Genomic DNA, 10,825 nt, shown 5'->3' with positions numbered 1-10,825 from the left:
TAGTAGTTTCATCCGTGTTTATCTTGTCTCTCTGATGAAACTGAAAGCCTCTAGGATAAGTAAAGTAGATAGAGTAGACTATGGTTTTGAGAATCAGATCTGGGTGTTAGCCAAACTCCCAACTTAATAGCGCCTTGGAAAGGCTCTTAATCTTTCTAAGCCTCAATTTCCTCATCTATGAAATGAATATTATGATAGTGCCCATCTCACTAGATTTTTATGAAGACTAAATGAGATAATTTGAATAAAATGCCTGGCATTGTGTAATTGCTCCATACGTCAGATATTACTGACGGCAATGGGAACATACTCTGAGCTTTCCTTTTGCCTGTCAATAAATACATAGTAATCTCTTACCATGTGCAAGCACTGTGATGGATAATCCCATACTTCCTAGCGTCGTGTTGGCCACATAACTAGGCTCTTCACAAATTTTTTGTAGACTTACAAAACAGCAGTAACTTTTAAATCTAGCAATCAGCTGACTGACGACTCCATTCAGAAACAAGAGCCAGGGGGAAAACAAAATATGTCTTAGAATTCCCAAAACACCTCAGAAAGATTATGCACTAAAGCTACAAACTTGGATCATGGAGAGGCCTCCATTCCCCACTTGTTTTTAAACCCAATCTTAATGGCGCAGTTGGGTTTCTCAAGCTGCAGAGAGTTAGAGGGGGACAGTGGCCAAGGGCAACATGCTGAATTTAAAAAGAGCAACAGTGTGAAAGAAGATGAAAATAAAAAGCAGAGAGAAAGACTCAAAGAAGGAATATAGGAATCTATTTATTCCTTTGTTCCTTTAATCATTCACTCACTCAACGCGTATTTATGGGTGACTATTGTAGGCGAGGCACTATCCTTAAGAGCTGGGTACATAGAAGTGACAAGAACATAACCTTGCCTTCACAGAGGCACCCTGGCTCATACACAAGGGTGTGGTGGGGGCAGACGAGCAAGAAATGATTTCAATACAATGTGTTAAGAGGTCAAGGGGGAGTATCGGACACTAGGGGGTACTGGAGGAGCACTGATCAGTCTTAGGTATCCGACGACTTCCTGGAGAAAATGGGGGCTTTCGTTTATGAGGGCTCTTAGACCATGGTTCACCCAATGGCTCAGTGAGAATCAGCACATTGCAATAGGGGATGCTCAAAACCATGGCGTTGAGTACACAAACGAGGATAGCCAACATTCCATGTATCATACTTGATAAAGCAGGGGATTGCATGAAGATTTCCATTCAAAATTGCTTTAGTACAAAAAATTTCAGTACTAATATCAACATGTTATCTGGAAGTTCTTGGTTAGTTGGAATGAGTTATTTCCTAATGATACTGCATCTGTGAGGAATTACTGTAGGCTGTACTTTTCAGACAATATATAAAGTATACTCTAATAACATTTTATATTGTACTTAAGTATTAAACAAAATATCTGCTTCGGTGTTATTTGTATTTGACGTTTGGATTTTGTTTAAACTATCTGGTTATAGGGAGATTTGGAAAGAAGAATCCTTGGCTACAGGAGTTCTTTGAAAACTTGTACTATCAATGCTACGGTTATGAATCTAAAGCATGTCAGTCAGTTAACCTAAGTTTCATAGCTAAGCAAGGGCCAATTGTCCATGTGTTTAGTTTACTCAAAAATATGTATCATGATATTCAATGCAGTGCTACCTGTTAGAGCAAAAGATGAGAACCAACCTAAAGATCCAATAACAGGGAACCAGTTAAATAAAAGATAGTATAATCATAAATGGAATATTATACAGTCATTAAAAAGAACAACACACTACTAATATAAATATTCTCTAAGATCTATTTTTAAGGAAAAAAACAGCATGTGAGTGAAAAAAACTACATATGTTGTAGAAAATGGAAGAATGTACAAAACACTGGTGACACTGGTTGCTTCAAAATGGGAGCAGTGGGTTATTGGGGCTCAGGAGAGGGAAGGAAAATTATTTTACACTGGTATCCTCTAGACCTTTTGAATTTTGTACCCTTTGTACATATTACAAATTAAAAGTGTCACCAATCCCAAAAGTAATATGTCGGGGTAAGCTGGTGGAGTGACTGAGCTGGTATCAAATGAGGGTGTTAAAGAGCTGGCTCATCCTTTTCCTGGCTCTGTCACTTAGGACATGATCGGGGTCATAAGCCAGCAGCCTAGAGAAGAAATATGGCTCAAAGATTGGTGTATGCCATGCCTTAACAATGTGAATTTGAAGGACTTAAATAGACATTTCTCCAAAGAAGATATACAAATGACTAATACCCACGTGGAAAGATGCTCAACATCACTAATCGTTAGGGAAATGCAAATCAAAACCAGAATGAGATGCCGCCAAGCACTCACTAGAATGGCCACCATACAAAACAGAACATAGCGAGTACTAGCAAGGATATGGAGAAAATGGAACCCTGTGCACTGTTGGTAGAAATATAAAATGGTGCAGCCACTGTGGAAAACAGTGTGGAGGTTCCTCAAAAAATTGAACATGGAACTATCATACGATCCAGGAATTTCACTTCTAGGTATATCCCCAAAATAACTGAAAGAGTTTCAAAGAGACATTTGTATCCCTGTGTTCATAGCAGCATTATTCACAATAGCTAAAAGGTAGAAGCAACCCAAGTGTCTGTGGATGATGAATGGTTAGACGAAATGTGTGCTATGCATAGAGTGGAATATTATTTTAGTCTTAAAAAGGAAGGAGATTCTGACGTACGCTATCGCATGGATGAATCTTGAGGACATTATGCTAAATTAAATAAGTCACTAAAGGACAGATACTGTATAATTTCACTTATATGAAATACCTAGAGGAGTCAGATTCATAGAGGTAGAAAGTAGAATGGAGGTTTCGAGGGGCTGGTGGGAGGCAGGAATGGGGAGTTATTGTAGAATGGGTGTAGAGTTTCAGTTTTGAAAGATGAAAAGAGTTCTGGAGCTCAATGGTGGGGAAGGCAGCCCAACAGTGTGAGTGTATTTAATACCACAGAACCTTACACTCTAAAATGGTGAAGATGGTCAAAATGGTTATGTTATGCGTATGCTACCACAATGAAAAATAATGTTGAAAATGTAAATTCAAATGTATTCAGACAGAGTTTACACTTTTTAATTCCCCAACAAAACTCCTATGAATTATGGCCAGTTTCACACATTTACCTTAGAAATCAGTTTTACCCACTTTACCTTACCTGCCCAGCCTCATGCATTCACACCAGTGAGCCTTGGAAAATATATTTAACCATATTTCTCCTAGGACTAATAATGCCTATCTGCTTCATATGATTCATGTAGGGGGTAGACAAGCTCTGTATGGGATCACTTTATAAGCTGAAATTGTCAGAAACTGAAATGTGCTGCATTTACTTCCTGGAACAGCAAATCAAAGCACATGCTTGGTACATGGGTTAGTAACATCTTCTCAAGCACCTAATGCCGGAATCAGAGGAGAAAGGTGGCAGTCAGTGTAGGAAAACTAAATGATCCCATAGGTTTGGTATTTTTTCCCTTAAGATATTATCAGTTGGCCAGGCACAGTGGCTCACACCTGTAATCCCAGCATTTTGGGAGGCCGAGGCGGGTGGATCATGAGGTCAGGAGATCAAGACCATCCTGGCCAACATGGTAAAACCCCATCTCTACTAAAGATACAAAAATTAGCCAGGCATGGTGGTGTGTGCCTGTAGTCTACTACAGGTGCTACTCGGGAGGCTGAGGCAGGAGAATGGCTTGAACCCGGGAGGCGCAGGTTGCAGTGAGCCAAGATCATGCCATTGCACTCCAGCCTGGGCAACAGAGCAAGACTCAGTCTCAAAAAAAAAAGATATTATCAGTTATACAAGGCATGGGGGTAGAGGCACAGTGAAAAAATACTTGGAGACTTCTCACACTTGACTTGAGTGAAGAACCAAGAAAACTTGATTATTGGACATGATTCTTTTTCTTTTTGAGACAGAGTTTTGCTCTTGTTGCCCAGGCTGGAGTGCAATGGCACGATCTAGGCTCACTGCAATCTCTGCCTCCCGGATTCAAGCAATTCTCCTGCCTCAGCCTCCTGAGTAGCTGGGATTACAGGCGCACGCCACCACGCCCAGCTAATTTTCTGTATTTTTAGTGGAGACGGGGTTTCACCATGGCCAGTCTGGTCTTGAACTCCTGACCTAAGGTGATCCGCCCGCCTTGGCCTCCCAGAGTGCTGGAATTACAGGCATGAGCCACCATGCCTAAAGGTGGTATAAACAGTCTCATTTCCTCAATTAGATTTGCCACCTCAGTTCAATAATATAATTTAACAAACATCTTTTCAGCAACAATAAAGGGGAAAATGGTAAGGCACATAGATAAACGAGCTCTGGTACCTGCTGTTCAGGAGCTCACCCACAGTTATGGGCACTAAGGTTTGTTTCTTCGGGGAATTATTATTTTTTCTTTTTTAATTAAATTTTTTATTTTTATGGATTTAGGGGATACAATTGCAGTTTTGTCACATGGATATATTGCATAGTGGTGAAGTCTGGGCTTTTACTGTACCCATCACCTAAAGAGTATACATGGTACCCATCAGGTAATTTCTCATCCCTCACCTTCCTCCTACCCTCTCACCCTTTCCAGTCTCCAGTATCTATTATTCCACTCTCTGTGACTCTGTGTACACGTTATTTAGTTCTCACTTATAAGAGAGAACATTCGGTATTTGACGTTCTGTTTCTGAATTATTTCATTAAGGCAATGACTTCCAGTTCCATCCATGTTACTGCAAAAGACTTGATTTCATTCTTTTTTATGGCTGAGTAGTATTCCACTGTGTGTGTATCTATACCACATTTTCATTAGCCAATCATCTGTTGATGGATACTTACGTTGATTCCATGTCTTTACTATTGTGAATAGTGCTGCAATAAGCATACTAGTGCAGGTATCTTTTTGATATAATTATTTCTTTTCTCTGGGGTAGATACCCAGTAGTGGAATTGCTTCAAGAAATCTCTATACTGTTTCAATAGGGGTTGTACTAATTTGCATTCCCACCAACAGTGTATAAGTGTTCCCTTTTCTCTGCATCCTCACCAACATCTGTTGTTTGTTGACTTTTTAATAGTCATTCTGACTGGTGTAATAATGTGAGTAGTGATGTTGAGCATTTTTTTTCACATGGTTATTGGCTGCTTGCATGTCTTTTTTGAAAAATGTCTGTTTATGTCTTTTGTCCACTTTTTAATGTTTCTTTTCTTGTTGAGTTGTTTGAGTTCCTTGTAAATTTTCTTCAGGTAATTATTCGTACTTACTTTCTCTCATAGCAGGTACCATTTTCAAACGCTCACCTGTTTTGTTTATGAGTCCCTTAAAAAGTAGCTGGTTTTTCAAAAGGTCCTCTTCCTTCCTTCCGTGCTTTTTTTTTCTTTCTTTCCTTCTTTCTTTCTTTTCTTCCTTCCTTCCTTCTTTTCTTTCTTTCTTTCTCTTTCTTTCTTTCTTTCTGTCTCTTTCTCTCTCTCTCTCCTTCTCTTTCTTTCTTTTCTATTTCTTTCTTTCTCTCCTTCCTTCCTTCCCTCCTTCCCTCCAGCTGTTACTTACTGAGCACCTACTATAAGCCAGATGTCATTCAGATATGGAGGATACTGTGGCTAATAAGACAAAGCCCTCGTCCTTGGGCCACTAATATTCGGTCAAGAAGGTTTTCTTCCTAGCCAAAATGTCATGCTCCCAAATTACAGTAATCTGAAAAAATATGTCTTCAAATAATGCCCTTGAAAATGTTAGCATTCATAAATCTATTAATATACCAGGGCATTGCTTGAATCTGACCTATAAAACAAACAAGAATATTTTGACTCTATGAATAATATCTGAAGTATATTTATAGTTCACAGCTCTAAATATCTCAAGATTTACATAATGTAAAGATGAGAAAATAATCTTCATATGATAGATACAGAAAAGACATTTTAAAAAATCAAATGACGGATCTCTGTAGGACTGGCAATTTGAGACTTATCAGGCAGTATTCCATCAGAGGTATATTTTTTTTTGTCAACAAGTTGTTTAAGTGAATTTTACAAATGATTCAAAATGTGTCTGAGTGTCTAGAACTAGAAACAAAAATGGCTTTTAGAACAAGCTTGACAGCTTTTCCCACTGACAACACTAGGTCAAAGACGATGAACATTCCCAAAGCGATAGATCCTTCTTTATAAGGTAAGAGGACTGTGAAGAGGTTTAAACATGGTGAGCACAGCTGGTGTCTAAGAAGTTGCTATTCATTCAAAAATGTTAGAATTCTGAATTCAGGGTAATAAAAGAAGAAAAAAAAGATCTGTGAGATGAAATCATAACTATACTTCATAACTTTGGTTTTATGATAAAACAAAATGTTGAAGTTGACATGACCCCTAAAAAAACTCTTGGATGTTCTAGTTGTCAATTTATGGCCTCTCCGCTCCAAATCCACCCTTCATGGCCGCTGGAGCTGGAGCTTGTGGACGTTTCTCCTCTGATGGGGGGCACAGTGTGAAGCTTTGTCACAGAGGGGGCTGCAGGGACACTGAGGGAGGAGTTCTGGTTCTGGTGTGCTTTCTTCCATGTTGCTCATGCAGTGCTCAGCCAGCATGTAGGGTACCCTGGGGAATTCACCCTGGTGAATTAACTAGTATCCTTACAGCTGGTATCCAGAAAATTCTGCCAGAGCTCCACCCAGCTTCCTAGCAAGTACAAAACTTCCACCAGCATCTTCTCAATGAGCTGACCAGTGCCCTACCTGGACCCCAGCGGATGACCCTCAGTGAATTTCGTCAGCACCTCACTGAACTTCTCTGCTAGCCAGAGGACTGCAGCCCTACCCCCTTCAATGAGGTCTGAATCTCCATTTGGGGAGGAGGGGAGAGGGCCCTTTTCCGAATATGTCCTTTTCTTGGGTAGTCTGACTCAGTCTTACGTAGTGGCTACTCCTTGTATCTGCTATTCCTATAATTTAGGGAGTTCTTTTAATCCTTTATAGTAGTTAATCTTCTAGTTAATACTATTAGTTGATAATTCTTTATGTTAAACTTTTTTTGTTCAAATTGCTATTTAATTTTTGTCTCCTGACTGGACCTTAATTGATACCCTGATATCCAACAGAAATGTACAAAAGATATGTACAAGATATTTCATAGTAGCACTATTGATAATAGCCAAATTGTCCATCACCAGAGAACAAATAAGTTGTAGTATATTCATACAAGGAAATGTTATGCAGCAATAAGAATAAATGAGCTACAAATACACACAGCAACATAGCTGAACTGACAACATAACGTTGAGCAAAAAAAGCAGAAACAAAAGAAATATACTGTATGATTCCATTTATGTAAAGCGCAAAAGCAGACCGAACTTATCTTTGGTGCTAGAAAGTCAGAATAGTGCTTGCCCTTGGAGGGGGTTAGTGATTGGAATGGGGCACAGGAGCTGCTGGAATGCTAGTACTCATTTATTCCCTAACCTGAATATCGGTTATACACCACTGTTCATGCAAATTCACTGAGCAGTACATTTTTGGTGTTTACATTTTTAAAATTAGTCAAGCTGAAAAATATCATATATTCATGAGGTGTGAATTATTTGACTATGTCAAGCTGAATATTCATTCATTCATTCATTGAATAGAAAGTATATGCAAATATTATGTACCTGTCACCATGTAAGATGCTGAGGATCTAGAGATAAATTAGTCACATGTGGATCCTGTTCATAAAAGGCTTAGTCTAGCATGGGAGACCAACATTAAAACAGGTAACTACAGTGCAACATGATTAATGGATTAGTGGGGGTATGGAGGAGTGCTGGAGGTATAGAGAAGGAGGCCATGAAAAGCAGCCAGGAGCAGTAGCTCATCCCTGTAATCCCTGCATTTTGGGAGGCTGAGGCAGGTGGATCACCTGAGTTCAGGAGTTCGAAACCAGCCTGGCCAACATGGTGAAACCCCATACCTACTAAAAATACAGAATATATATATATATATATATGTGCCAGCTGTGGTGGTGGGCACCTGTAATCCCAGCTATTCAGGAGGCCAAGGCAGGAGAATCGCTTGAACTCGGGAGGCAGAAGTTGCAGTGAGCCAAGATCGTGCCATTGCACTCCAGCCTGGGCAACAAGGGCAAAACTCCCCCTCCAAAAAAAAAAAAAAAAAAAAAAGGAAAGAAAAGCTACACACAGAAAAGTGACATCTTAGCACAGCACCTTCCTTCTGCACAATATAGAGGTATCTACTCACTCTACTGTCCTCTCTGGCCACCGTAAAAGGATAAGCAGGAGTTGGTTAAAGAGAAAAGGATAGTCCAAGCAGATAGAACAGCATATGCACAGATGTGAATTTTGAAAGTTACTGTAAACTCAGGGAAGAGAGTGAGTTCATGTGGGTGGAGCCCAGGTAGCCCTAGGGAGAATGACACAAGGTAAAACCAAAGAGGTAAACTAAGGCTTGATTGTGATGTTTACATGCCTTCTACTAAGTGTGGCTTTTACACAAGGAATCAAGGAACATTGTATATAGCTAGACTTCAAAGACGTCCCTCCCACACAGACACAACTGATGATTTTGTTAGTTTTCTCCCACAGTGAATCAGGCTTGGTGCTATGGAATCAATAGAATGTGGTACAAGTGGCACTGTGTGACTTCAGAGGCCACCATGGCTTCTGCCTTAGTATCTTGGAATGCTTGTTCCAGGGGAAACAAGTTACCATTTAAGAATTCCAACTATCCTGAATCCACCATGTTGTGAGCAAGCACAGCCTAAGGGACACCATGTCAAGAGACTTGATCCTGCCATCTCGGGGATCAACTCTTTCAAGCCTTCAGGGAACTCCAACACCAACCCACATCTGACTGCAACTGCATGAGAACCCCAAGAGGACAGAGCAGCTGTGTGCTGGGCACAGTCAACACACAGAACCTGAGTGAGAAATACAGTGTGTGGGTTTTTTTATTTGTTTGTTTTGCTTTGAATCACTACAGTTTGGGGTGGTTTGTTACGTTGTACTACATAATTAGAACAGACATCTTAGAATAGCAATGGGACATGAAGATTTTGGGTTTGTTTTTGGAATCAGCCTGGAGGCAGCAGGGAGGATGGGTTGAAGAACACAGAGGCTGAAGGCACCAAGATGTTAGGAGGCCTTTACAGGAGAAGTGGATGTCAATGGGAATGGAACAGAAAGGCTGGAATCTAGAGATACTTGTAAGGTGGAACCGATGGGATATAAAGAGCAAATAAATGTGCAGTGGCAAAAAGAGGAAGACCGAAATCTTTCAGGTTTTTCCCAAAGAGAAGAAGTAGAGTACAATGTTCTTAATAGAAATAAAGGCCTATTAGGGAAGGTAGGTAATGAAATGTGTATTCCCTGATGGTGAGGGGTTTACAGGGAAATATTATTAGTGAACATTCCAAAGACACTGGAAATTTTGATTGAGGACACAAGGGAGATGGGGGCTGTACATAGACACACACGCAGGATCACTGTTCCATATGGCAATGGTGGAAGTACCAGAGGTGAAATCACCGAGAGAACATGTGCAGGGCAATAAGAAGAGGGGATAAATGATGGAACTCTGAAAGGAGAACCCAGTGGTCAGAGGACGAGAGCCCATTAAGGAAACTGGAAAGCGTAAGTCAGAGAAGTCAAAAGAGAAACAGAAGACTCATGTCTTATAAACAGAGGGACAAGAGAATGTCAAGAAATATTGGGTTTTCATTGTAAAAAGCCACTGCCAGATCAAGTAAGGTGAGACTGTGTTATATGGTTTTGACAATTAAGAAGTCATTATGGCTCTAAACAGGACTGCTTTTAATACCCTGGCATTGATCAGAGTAGTTTAAGAAGCTGATTGGAGGTTTAACAAGTAGAGACTACGAATGTAGATTACTCTTTAAAGATAGTTGATGGTAAAATGAGGGAGGAAGAAAGATAAGTTAGTTTCTTTGAGCATGATTTTGGTCTGAGAACAGATTTGCTAGCAAGAGTTCTCTGAGCAAATGAGAGCGGAGGATAGAGAGGTCTTCAGAGTTAATGATTTTACAGGCTTCTGCTCTCCAAATGCAGTCAACAGGTCAGTAGCACCAGCATAACCCGGGAACTACTTAGAAATGCAGAATCTTAGGCCATGCTGCAGGCCTAGTGAATCAGAATCTGCATTTTAACAAGATCCCCAAGTGATTAACATGCACATTAAATTAATACTCACTGCAGTAGGTCAAGACAGAAATGTGGAGGAAGGAAGGAAGTTACAGAACTCGTGCAGATATTACAGTACTCAGGCCATTTTTTTCTTGTTCAATCACTTAGACATGCTTGGGTTTTTATCTGAGATGTAATGAGAAATGTTTAGAACATCCTTTAAGGGCTTCCAAAATCTTGGCATATATGGAAAATGAAGGTCTGTGTGAAGATAAATCACCTCTAATGAAATCCAGATGAAAATCCATACCCGCTTCCTGTTGGCAGGATTATCTATAGTGGAGGTGGAGATATTATCATTGCTTCAGCCTCACTCCCAGATAGTCTACTTTACTTGGTCTGAGTAGAACTGGTACTACTATATACCTGTATATATACCAGTTATATATATATGTATGTGTGTGCATATATGTATATATGAATATAACTGGTATATATACGTGTATATATGTGTATATATAATTCATTGTTGTAATGTGCCAGCACTGTGCAGACTCAAGACGGGTGCTCATTAAATACTGAATTTCACAGGTAGTAGGCATTCTATTCATGTTAGTTCTTCTTCCTACTCACCTTTTTAAGGCAGCAGTTCTCAAATTCT

The sequence above is a fragment of the Pongo abelii genome, chromosome 6, assembly GCF_028885655.2.
Source record: "Pongo abelii isolate AG06213 chromosome 6, NHGRI_mPonAbe1-v2.0_pri, whole genome shotgun sequence".
In the NCBI taxonomy this organism is placed as follows: domain Eukaryota; kingdom Metazoa; phylum Chordata; class Mammalia; order Primates; family Hominidae; genus Pongo; species Pongo abelii.
This window is presented reverse-complemented; position numbering follows the sequence as displayed.